Source organism: Anomaloglossus baeobatrachus, chromosome 4 (genome assembly GCF_048569485.1).
Source record: "Anomaloglossus baeobatrachus isolate aAnoBae1 chromosome 4, aAnoBae1.hap1, whole genome shotgun sequence".
NCBI lineage: Eukaryota > Metazoa > Chordata > Amphibia > Anura > Aromobatidae > Anomaloglossus > Anomaloglossus baeobatrachus.
In genome coordinates, this window is record NC_134356.1 from 670,215,293 (window position 1) to 670,225,613 (window position 10,321).

Here is a 10,321-nt window from a genome sequence, read left to right on the forward strand (position 1 = left end):
GTCTATAAATATGTATATGTACGTGTATGTATCTGTGTATGTGTGTGTGTCTGCGTGTGTATGGGACCCACTGAGACTCTTCCGCCCGGGCCCCACAAAAACCTGGAGCCGGCCCTGCCTGCGGTGATGAAGTCCCGCCATCCCGACCTCAGCGCTGTCACTGTCCTCCATGGTCGCCGCTTGTCACATCACCTTCTCTCGCTTCCGACCCGAGACTGACTAGCGGTGACGTCACGGGCCTCTCGCGATTCTTGGCTGTGAAGGCGGCGGTGATTGAACTTAGTGACAGGGGCTGTCAGCAGTGCTGGAGATCAGCGCAGGTAATGTACCTCGCTGACAGCAGCACTTGTCATGCCCTGCAGTGACCTGGGCTGACCCATTGATGTTAGCTCAGGTCACTGCATTGCTCTCCCAGCCAATGGGGAACATCCTGCTCTTCATTGACTGGGACAGTGTGGATCGTCATGGCAACCCCTTGGATTACACCAGACCTGGATTTGTTTTTCATTCTAATAAATTGGTTAAAGAGGGAATGTTTTGGGGAGTGTTTTTTCAAATAAAAATGTGTTTGTCGTCTATTTTTTTTATTACTGACTGGGTTGGTGATGTCGGGTATCTGATAGACGCCTGACCTCACCAACCCCAGGGCTTGATGCCAGGTGACATTACACACCTGGTATTAACCCCATATATTACCCCGTTTGCCACCGCACCAGGGCGCGGGATAAGCTGGGGCGAAGCACCAGCATTGGCGCATCTAATGGATGCGCCACTTCTGGGGCGGCTGCGGCCTGCTATTTTTAGGCTGGGGAGAGTCCAATAACCATGGACCTCCCTAGTCTGAGAATATCAGGCCCCTGCTGTCTGCTTTACCTTGGCTGGTGATCCAATTTTGGGGGACCCCTACGTGTTTTTTTTTTTAATTATTTATTTAATTTAAAATAACAGCGTGGGGTGCCCTCAGTTTTGGATTACCAGCCAAGGTGAGGTTGCCAGCTGTGGTCTGCAGGCTGCAGCCGTCTGCTTTACCCTAGTTGGCTACAAAACTAGGGGGAACCCTACGTCATTTTTTTTTTCATTTTTTTGGCTAAATACAAAGCTAAGCACCCCTTAGTGCCACATGAAAGGCACCAAAGGGTGCTCCACTTTTTCTCCACTTTTTCTCCATTTTTTTCTCCACTTTTTCTCCACTTTTACTACATTTTTTTTCTCCATTTTTTCTCCATTTTTTCTCCACTTTTTCTTCACTTTTTCTCCACTTTTTATCCATTTTTTCTCCACTTTTTCTCCACTTTTTCTCCACTTTTTATCCATTTTTTTCTCCATTTTTTCTCCACTTTTTCTCCATTTTTACTCCACTTTTTCTCCACTTTTTCTCCATTTTTTTCTCTACTTTTTCTCCACTTTTTCTCCATTTTTTCTCCACTTTTTCTCCACTTTTTCTCCACTTGTTATCCATTTTTTCTCCATTTTTTCTCCACTTTTTCTCCATTTTTACTCCACTTTTTCTCCACTTTTTCTCCATTTTTTTCTCTACTTTTTCTCCACTTTTTCTCCACTTTTTCTCCATTTTTTCTCCACTTTTTATCCATTTTTTCTCCACTTTTTCTCCACTTTTTATCCATTTTTTTCTCCATTTTTTCTCCACTTTTTCTCCATTTTTACTCCACTTTTTCTCCACTTTTTCTCCATTTTTTTCTCTACTTTTTCTCCACTTTTTCTCCACTTTTTCTCCATTTTTTTCTCCACTTTTTCTCCACTTTTTCTCCACTTTTTCTCCTCTTTTTCTCCATTTTTTTCTCCACTTTTTCTCCACTTTTTCTCCATTTTTTCTCCACTTTTTCTCCACTTTTTCTCCACTTGTTATCCATTTTATCTCCATTTTTTCTCCACTTTTTCTCCATTTTTACTCCACTTTTTCTCCACTTTTTCTCCATTTTTTTCTCTACTTTTTCTCCACTTTTTCTCCACTTTTTCTCCATTTTTTCTCCACTTTTTCTCCACTTTTTCTCCATTTTTTTCTCCACTTTTTCTACATTTTTTTCTCCATTTTTTCTCCACTTTTTCTCCATTTTTACTCCACTTTTTCTCCACTTTTTCTCCATTTTTTTCTCCATTTTTTCTCCACTTTTTCTCCATTTTTACTCCACTTTTTCTCCACTTTTTCTCCATTTTTTTCTCCACTTTTCTCCATTTTTTTCTCTACTTTTTCTCTACTTTTTCTCCACTTTTTCTCCACTTTTTCTCCATTTTTTCTCCACTTTTTCTCCACTTTTTCTCCACTTTTTCCCCATTTTTTCTCCACTTTTTCTCCACTTTTTCCCCATTTTTTTCTCCACTTTTTCTCCACTTTTTCTACATTTTTTTCTCCACTTTTTCTCCACTTTTTCTCCATTTTTTTCTCCACTTTTTCTCCACTTTTTCTCCATTTTTTTCTCCACTTTTTCTCCACTTTTTCTCCACTTTTTCTCTACTTATTCTCCACTTATTCTCCACTTATTCTCCACTTTTTCTCCACGTTTTCTCCACTTTTTCTCCACTTTTTCTACATTTTTTTCTCCATTTTTTCTCCACTTTTTCTCCATTTTTACTCCACTTTTTCTCCACTTTTTCCCCGTTTTTTTCTCCACTTTTTCTCCACTTTTTCTACATTTTTTTCTCCACTTTTTCTACATTTTTACTCCACTTTTTCTCCACTTTTTCTCCATTTTTTTCTCCACTTTTTCTCCACTTTTTCTCCACTTTTTCTCCACTTTTTCTCCATTTTTTTCTCCACTTTTTCTCCACTTTTTCTCCATTTTTTTCTCCACTTTTTCTCCACTTTTTCTCCACTTTTTCTCCACTTTTTCTCTACTTATTCTCCACTTATTCTCCACTTATTCTCCACTTTTTCTCCACGTTTTCTCCACTTTTTCTCCACTTTTTCTACATTTTTTTCTCCATTTTTTCTCCACTTTTTCTCCATTTTTACTCCACTTTTTCTCCACTTTTTCCCCATTTTTTTCTCCACTTTTTCTCCACTTTTTCTACATTTTTTTCTCCATTTTTTCTCCACTTTTTCTCCATTTTTACTCCACTTTTTCTCCACTTTTTCCCCATTTTTTTCTCCACTTTTTCTCCACTTTTTCTACATTTTTTTCTCCACTTTTTCTACATTTTTACTCCACTTTTTCTCCACTTTTTCTCCATTTTTTTCTCCACTTTTTCTCCACTTTTTCTCCACTTTTTCTCCACTTTTTCTCCATTTTTTTCTCCACTTTTTCTCCACTTTTTCTCCACTTTTTCTCCATTTTTTTCTCCACTTTTTCTCCCCTTTTTCTCCACTTTTTCTCTACTTATTCTCCACTTATTCTCCACTTATTCTCCACTTTTTCTCCACGTTTTCTCCACTTTTTCTCCACTTTTTCTCCATTTTTTCTCCACTTTTTTCTCCACTTTTTCTCCACTTTTTCTCCATTTTTTCTCCACTTTTTTCTCCACTTTTTCTCCACGTTTTCTCCACTTTTTCTCCACTTTTTCTCCATTTTTTCTCCACTTTTTTCTCCACTTTTTCTCCACTTTTTCTCCATTTTTTCTCCACTTTTTTCTCCACTTTTTCTCCACTTTTTCTCCACTTTTTCTCCACTTTTTCTCCTTTTTTTTCTCCACTTTTTCTCCACTTTTTCTCCACTTATTCTCCACTTTTTCTCCACTTTTTCTCCACTTTTTCTCCATTTTTTTCTCCACTTTTTCTCCACTTTTTCTCCACTTTTTCTCCATTTTTTCTCCACTTTTTTCTCCACTTTTTCTCCACTTTTTCTCCATTTTTTCTCCACTTTTTTCGCCACTTTTTCTCCACTTTTTCTCCACTTTTTCTCCTTTTTTTCTCCACTTTTTCTCCACTTTTTCTCCACTTTTTCTCCATTTTTTTCTCCACTTATTCTCCACTTTTTCTCCACTTTTTCTCCACTTATTTTCCACTTTTTCTCCACTTTTTCTCCACTTTTTCTCCACTTTTTCTCTACTTATTCTCCACTTATTCTCCACTTATTCTCCACTTTTTCTCCACGTTTTCTCCACTTTTTCTCCACTTTTTCTACATTTTTTTCTCCATTTTTTCTCCACTTTTTCTCCATTTTTACTCCACTTTTTCTCCACTTTTTCCCCATTTTTTTCTCCACTTTTTCTCCACTTTTTCTACATTTTTTTCTCCATTTTTTCTCCACTTTTTCTACATTTTTACTCCACTTTTTCTCCACTTTTTCTCCACTTTTTCTCCATTTTTTTCTCCACTTTTTCTCCACTTTTTCTCCACTTTTTCTCCATTTTTTTCTCCACTTTTTCTCCACTTTTTCTCCACTTTTTCTCCATTTTTTTCTCCACTTTTTCTCCACTTTTTCTCCACTTTTTCTCCACTTTTTCTCTACTTATTCTCCACTCATTCTCCACTTATTCTCCACTTTTTCTCCACGTTTTCTCCACTTTTTCTCCACTTTTTCTCCATTTTTTCTCCACTTTTTTCTCCACTTTTTCTCCACTTTTTCTCCATTTTTTCTCCACTTTTTTCTCCACTTTTTCTCCACGTTTTCTCCACTTTTTCTCCACTTTTTCTCCATTTTTTCTCCACTTTTTTCTCCACTTTTTCTCCACTTTTTCTCCATTTTTTCTCCCCTTTTTTTCTCCACTTTTTCTCCACTTTTTCTCCACTTTTTCTCCACTTTTTCTCCTTTTTTTTCTCCACTTTTTCTCCACTTTTTTCGCCACTTTTTCTCCACTTTTTCTCCTTTTTTTCTCCACTTTTTCTCCACTTTTTCTCCACTTTTTCTCCACTTTTTCTCCATTTTTTTCTCCACTTTTTCTCCACTTTTTCTCCATTTTTTTCTCCACTTTTTCTTTACTTTTTCTCCACTTATTCCCCACTTTTTCTCCACTTTTTATCCATTTTTTCTCCACTTTTTCTCCACTTTTTCTCCACTTTTTCTCCACTTTTTATCCATTTTTTTCTCCATTTTTTCTCCATTTTTACTCCACTTTTTCTCCACTTTTTCTCCATTTTTTCACTACTTTTTCTCCACTTTTTCTCCTTTTTTTTCTCCACTTTTGATCCACTTTTTCTCCACTTTTTCTCCACTTATTCTCCACTTTTTCTCCACTTATTCTCCACTTTTTCTCCATTTTTTTCTCCACTTATTCTCCACTTTTTCTCCACTTTTTCTCCACTTATTCTCCACTTTTTCTCCATTTTTTTCTCCACTTATTCTCCACTTTTTCTCCACTTTTTCTCCACTTTTTCTCCACTTATTTTCCACTTTTTCTCCACTTATTCTCCACTTTTTCTCCACTTATTCTCCACTTTTTCTCCACTTTTTCTCCATTTTTTTCTCCACTTTTTCTCCACTTTTTCTCCATTTTTTTCTCCACTTTTTCTCCACTTTTTCTCCGTTCTTTTTCTATGGTCGGTCTACCCATTAGCTCTGCCATGCATACTGTAGCTCTACACCTACTGCACATGTTACTTTATGATTGACATCTCTTTCGTACCAGAGCTGTCTAAGTCTACTCTGACCCCATATTTGTCATTACTATATTGTCCTTGTACTGTATTATGACATTTGTATCATGTGTTTCATTTCTTGCTGTGTTGCAATTTTTTTGCTGCATCCCAATTGTACCTCTACATTGTTCGAGTTTATGTTATTGTTCTCTCACTCTTATGTGATACTGATTATTGTCATTTTTCATGATTACATGCAGATAAGTCCAATCTGACGAAGGCTCAGGCTGAAACGTCATTTGTAACTTGTTTTGGACAAAAACATATATGCTTATGAAAAATTTTTTTTTCTTAATACGGACCAATAAAGAGTGATTTTGCATTACTATCCGTTGTGACTTACTGACTTAGTCTGGGAGATTTAGAGTGCCGAGGTTACTCACTAATTGTATCTATTATTACCTCTGAGCACCTATATACCAGTGAGCAGAGCTTCCTCTACAGTAGTTCTCCTGATTAGGCATGCCCTTACCTCATGAGCAGGGCATTGCAGCTTTGGTAGCAACCATTACGACATGGACTCTGCTGCTGTGGACCCGGGGAGAGTGAGTGCAGATTCATTGCACCCACACTCCTCACATGAAGGGTCCGCACTCCTAGAAAATGGGGGATACGTTCCCTGAGTGTCTCCCCCCCATATTCTAGACGGTCCAGAGTCGTCGTGGGACCCCTTTATTTTTTTTCTTACAATAAATTGGTGAAAGAGGAAATGTTTTGGGGACTGTTTTTTCAAATAAATTTCTTTTGTCGATTTTTTTTTTGTTAGTACTGACAGTTTATGATGTTGGGTATCTAATAGATGCCATGACATCACAAACTGCTGGGCTTGATCTCAGGTGACTTTACAGCTAGTATCAACCCGATTTATTACCCCGTTTGCCACTGCACCAGGGCACGGGATGAGCTGGGGAGAAGCGCCAGGATTGGCGCATCTAGTGGATGCGCCACGTCTGGGGTGCCTGCGGCCTGCTATTTTTAGGCTGTGAAGGCCCAATAACTATGGACCTTCCCACCCTGAGAATACCAGACCACAGCTGTCCGCTTTACCTTGGCTGGTGATCCAATTTGGGGGGGACCCTACTTTTATTGTGTAATTATTAATATTTATAAAATAATTATAAAAAAGAGCCTGAGGGGACCTCCACATTGGATCCCCAACCACGGTAAAGCTGCCAGCTGTGGTTTTCAGGCTACAGCCGTCTGCTTTATCAAAAATGGGGGGACCCAACGTCATTTTTTTTTAACCATTTTTTAAATAGATAAAATTAATGGGCTTCCCTGTATTTTGATTGCCAACAAAGGTAACGGCAGGCAGATGGGGGTGGCAACCCATAGCTGTCTGCTTTATCTGCGCTGAGAATCAAAAATACCGCGGAGCGCTACGTCATTTTTTTAAAGATTTATTTTTACAGCACTGTGATGTCTAGCAATCAAAATACAGGGAAGCCCATTTTATTTTTAGTTATTTAAATAAATAATTAAAAAAAATATATATGGGCTCCCGCTGCATTTTTTGTATTGCTAGCTAAGGGTAATCCAAGCAGCTACTGGCGGCTAACCCCCACTGCTTGGTGTTACCTTCACTGGCAATGGAAAATCCAGGGAAGCATTTTTTATTTTTTTTGCCAAAAAACTACAAAAAAAAGGACATGAGCTTCGCCATATTTTTGTATGCTAGCCAGGTACAGCAGGCAGCCACAGGCTGCCTCCAACCCCCAGTTGCCTATTTGTACCCGGCTGGGAACCAAAAATATAGGGAAGCCCATTTTTTTTTAATTATTTCACTTATTTCATGAAATAATTAAAAAACAAATGACGTGGGCTTCGCCCCATTTTTGTGTCCAGCCGGGTACAACTAGGCAGCTGGGGATTGGAATCCGCAGCACAGGTTAGCCCGAGGTTTCTGGGCCCCTCTACTGCGGATTTCAGTCCGCAGCCGCCCCAGAAAATGGCGCTCTCATAGAAGCGCCATCATCTGGCGCTGTATCCAACTCTTCCAACAGCCCTGGAGCCGGGTGGCTTGTTGGGTAATCATGAGTAAATACTGGCTTTGTTTTACTAGCCAGTATTAAGCCAGAGATTCTTAATGTCAGGCACGTTTGACCCGGCCATTAAGAATCTCCAATAAAGGGTTAAAAAAAACACCACACAGAGAAAAAATACTTTAATAGAAATAAATACACAGACACATTAGAGACTCCATCTTTATTACCCCCTGTCAGCCCTCCACGATCCTGCTCTTCTGTCTTCTTTCTTTCTAGTGTAGTAGTAGTGACGATTGTAGTGAGGATGAGATTCACCAGCTCATCACTTGGGGCTGGGGAACCTCCATCCTCACTACAATGCTCACTACAATCCTCACTAGTGTAGTAGTAGTGACGATTGTAGTGAGGATGAGATTCACCAGCTCATCACTTGGGGCTGGGGAACCTCCATCCTCACTACAATGCTCACTACAATCGTGCAACCTTCACTCCATGAGTGATCAGTGCTGGCTGTCAGCGGTAACAGCGCTAACGCTGACAGACGCGTTACCATAGCAACGGTGCTCTCGGAGCCGCGGTTAGCGGTGACATCACCGCTAACTGCGTTGCTATGGCAACGGTGATCTCCGTTAATGACCGGCTGTGACAGCCGGTCCCTAACGGAACGGGGAGTCGACCGTGTGCTAGAGCATGTCGCCGGTACACGGCAATACACATATGTGCACCGTGTACCGGAGAGATGCACTCGCAGGTCCTACATGACGTGTCATAGTCATGTGACCAGTCTGTAGCCAATGAGATAATAGCCACGTGACTGGTCACATGGCTATTCTGACGTCACGACAGGTCCTGCATCTCAGCTGGCAGTGCCGGTCACGGGAGGATTCAGCGATCATCGGATGGAATAGCGGCAGGAGACAGAGTGCAGAAGGATCGCGAGGACCGGTAAGTGTTATGGCAATGTTTATTAACTGTTTGTGTACATTTATCATGCATTTTTATGTGTTTGTGATTGCCTCCCATTCTAGCCTATATGTTTGAGTTCGGTTCGTCGAACGTTCGACGAACCAAACTCGAACGGGACCCCCGTTCGGCGAGCCGACCTCGAGCCGAACCAGGACCGGTTCGCTCATCTCTAGTGATGAGCCAGTAAATTACGCCATTGCTTGGATTAGTTTTTGCCTGCATTACAATTAGTGATAGACTTAGCTGTCAATATTTACAGTTATATCGAATTCCAGTTGCCCAAAACTTCTTAAAAAACGCTTAGAAACTGAAATCTCTGGCCATACAATAGATTATATTTCTATTTTGCTTCAATTCGTTACTCTGTCATACTTTAAGGTTAACGACGATGTAACATGGCCACTCTCTTACTCTAACCAAGTTATTTCAAGTTTGTAAATTAATTTTACACATTGGATGGATAAAACCTACGGATCTTTTTCCAAAAGTCACTGGATGTGAACAGAAAGCCAAAGGAATGGCCAGCACGGAGGTCGAACCCGCAACCTTGGCGTTATTAGCACCACGTGCTAACCGATTGAGCTAACCGGCCACTTTTGCCCCATATCTACTCTCTTTTAATGAACTTGCTCTAATTTTGAGCCAGCTACTGACCTCTCAAAGCTTTATCTGTCCACAGTGAAAGGTAAAATACGTTGAAAGTTGACTAATTCTTAGAGAGCCCAATAAAATCATAGGAACCAATCTTAAATGAGAATTGACAAGTTTTTTTTATATTATGAGCAATATGTTGCCACCAACCACTCTAACTTGTCACGTGATGAGCCAGTAAATTACGCCATTGCTTGGATTAGTTTTTGCCTGCATTACAATTAGTGATAGACTTAGCTGTCAATATTTACAGTTATATCTCTGGCCATACAATAAATTATATTTCTATTTTGCTTCAATTCGTTACTCTGTCATACTTTAAGGTTAACGACGATGTAACATGGCCACTCTCTTACTCTAACCAAGTTATTTCAAGTTTGTAAATTAATTTTACACAGTGGATAAATAAAACCTACGGATCTTTTTCCAAAAGTCACTGGATGTGAATAGAAAGCCAAACGAATGGCCAGCACGGGGGTCGAACCCGCAACCTTGGCGTTATTAGCACCACGCTCTAACCGATTGAGCTAACCGGCCACTTTTGCCCCATATCTACTCTCTTTTAATGAACTTGCTCTAATTTTGAGCCCGCTACTGTCCTCTCAAAGCTTGATCTGTCCACAGTGAAAGGTAAAATACGTTGAAAGTTGACTAATTCTTAGAGAGCCCATCAAAAGCATAGGAACCAATCTTAAATGAGAATTGACAAGCTTTTTTTATATTATGAGCAATATGTTGCCACCAACCACTCTAACTTGTCACGTGATGAGCCAGTAAATTACACCATTGCTTGGATTAGTTTTTGCCTGCATTACAATTAGTGATAGACTTAGCTGTCAATATTTACAGTTATATCGAATTCCAGTTGCCCAAAACTTCTTAAAAAACGCTTAGAAACTGAAATCTCTGGCCATACAATAGATTATATTTCTATTTTGCTTCAAGTCGCTTGGATTAGTTTTGCCTGCATTACAATTAGTGATAGACTTAGCTGTCAATATTTACATTTATATCGAATTCCAGTTGCCCAAAACTTCTTAAAAAACGCTTAGAAACTGAAATCTCTGGCCATACAATAGATTATATTTCTATTTTGCTTCAATTCGTTACTCTGTCATACTTTAAGGTTAACGACGATGTAACGTGGCCACTCTCTTACTCTAACCAAGTTATTTCAAGTTTGTAA

At 39.5% G+C, this 10,321-nt stretch overlaps 1 non-coding gene across 1 annotated transcript; it reads right to left on the reverse strand.

Annotated features, from left to right (window-relative positions):
• Nucleotides 1–9,598: 9,598 nt before the first annotated feature.
• TRNAI-AAU (transfer RNA isoleucine (anticodon AAU)) lies at nt 9,599–9,672 on the reverse strand. The gene has a single exon. It is a non-coding gene; the product is annotated as a tRNA-Ile (tRNA).
• Nucleotides 9,673–10,321: the final 649 nt, after the last annotated feature.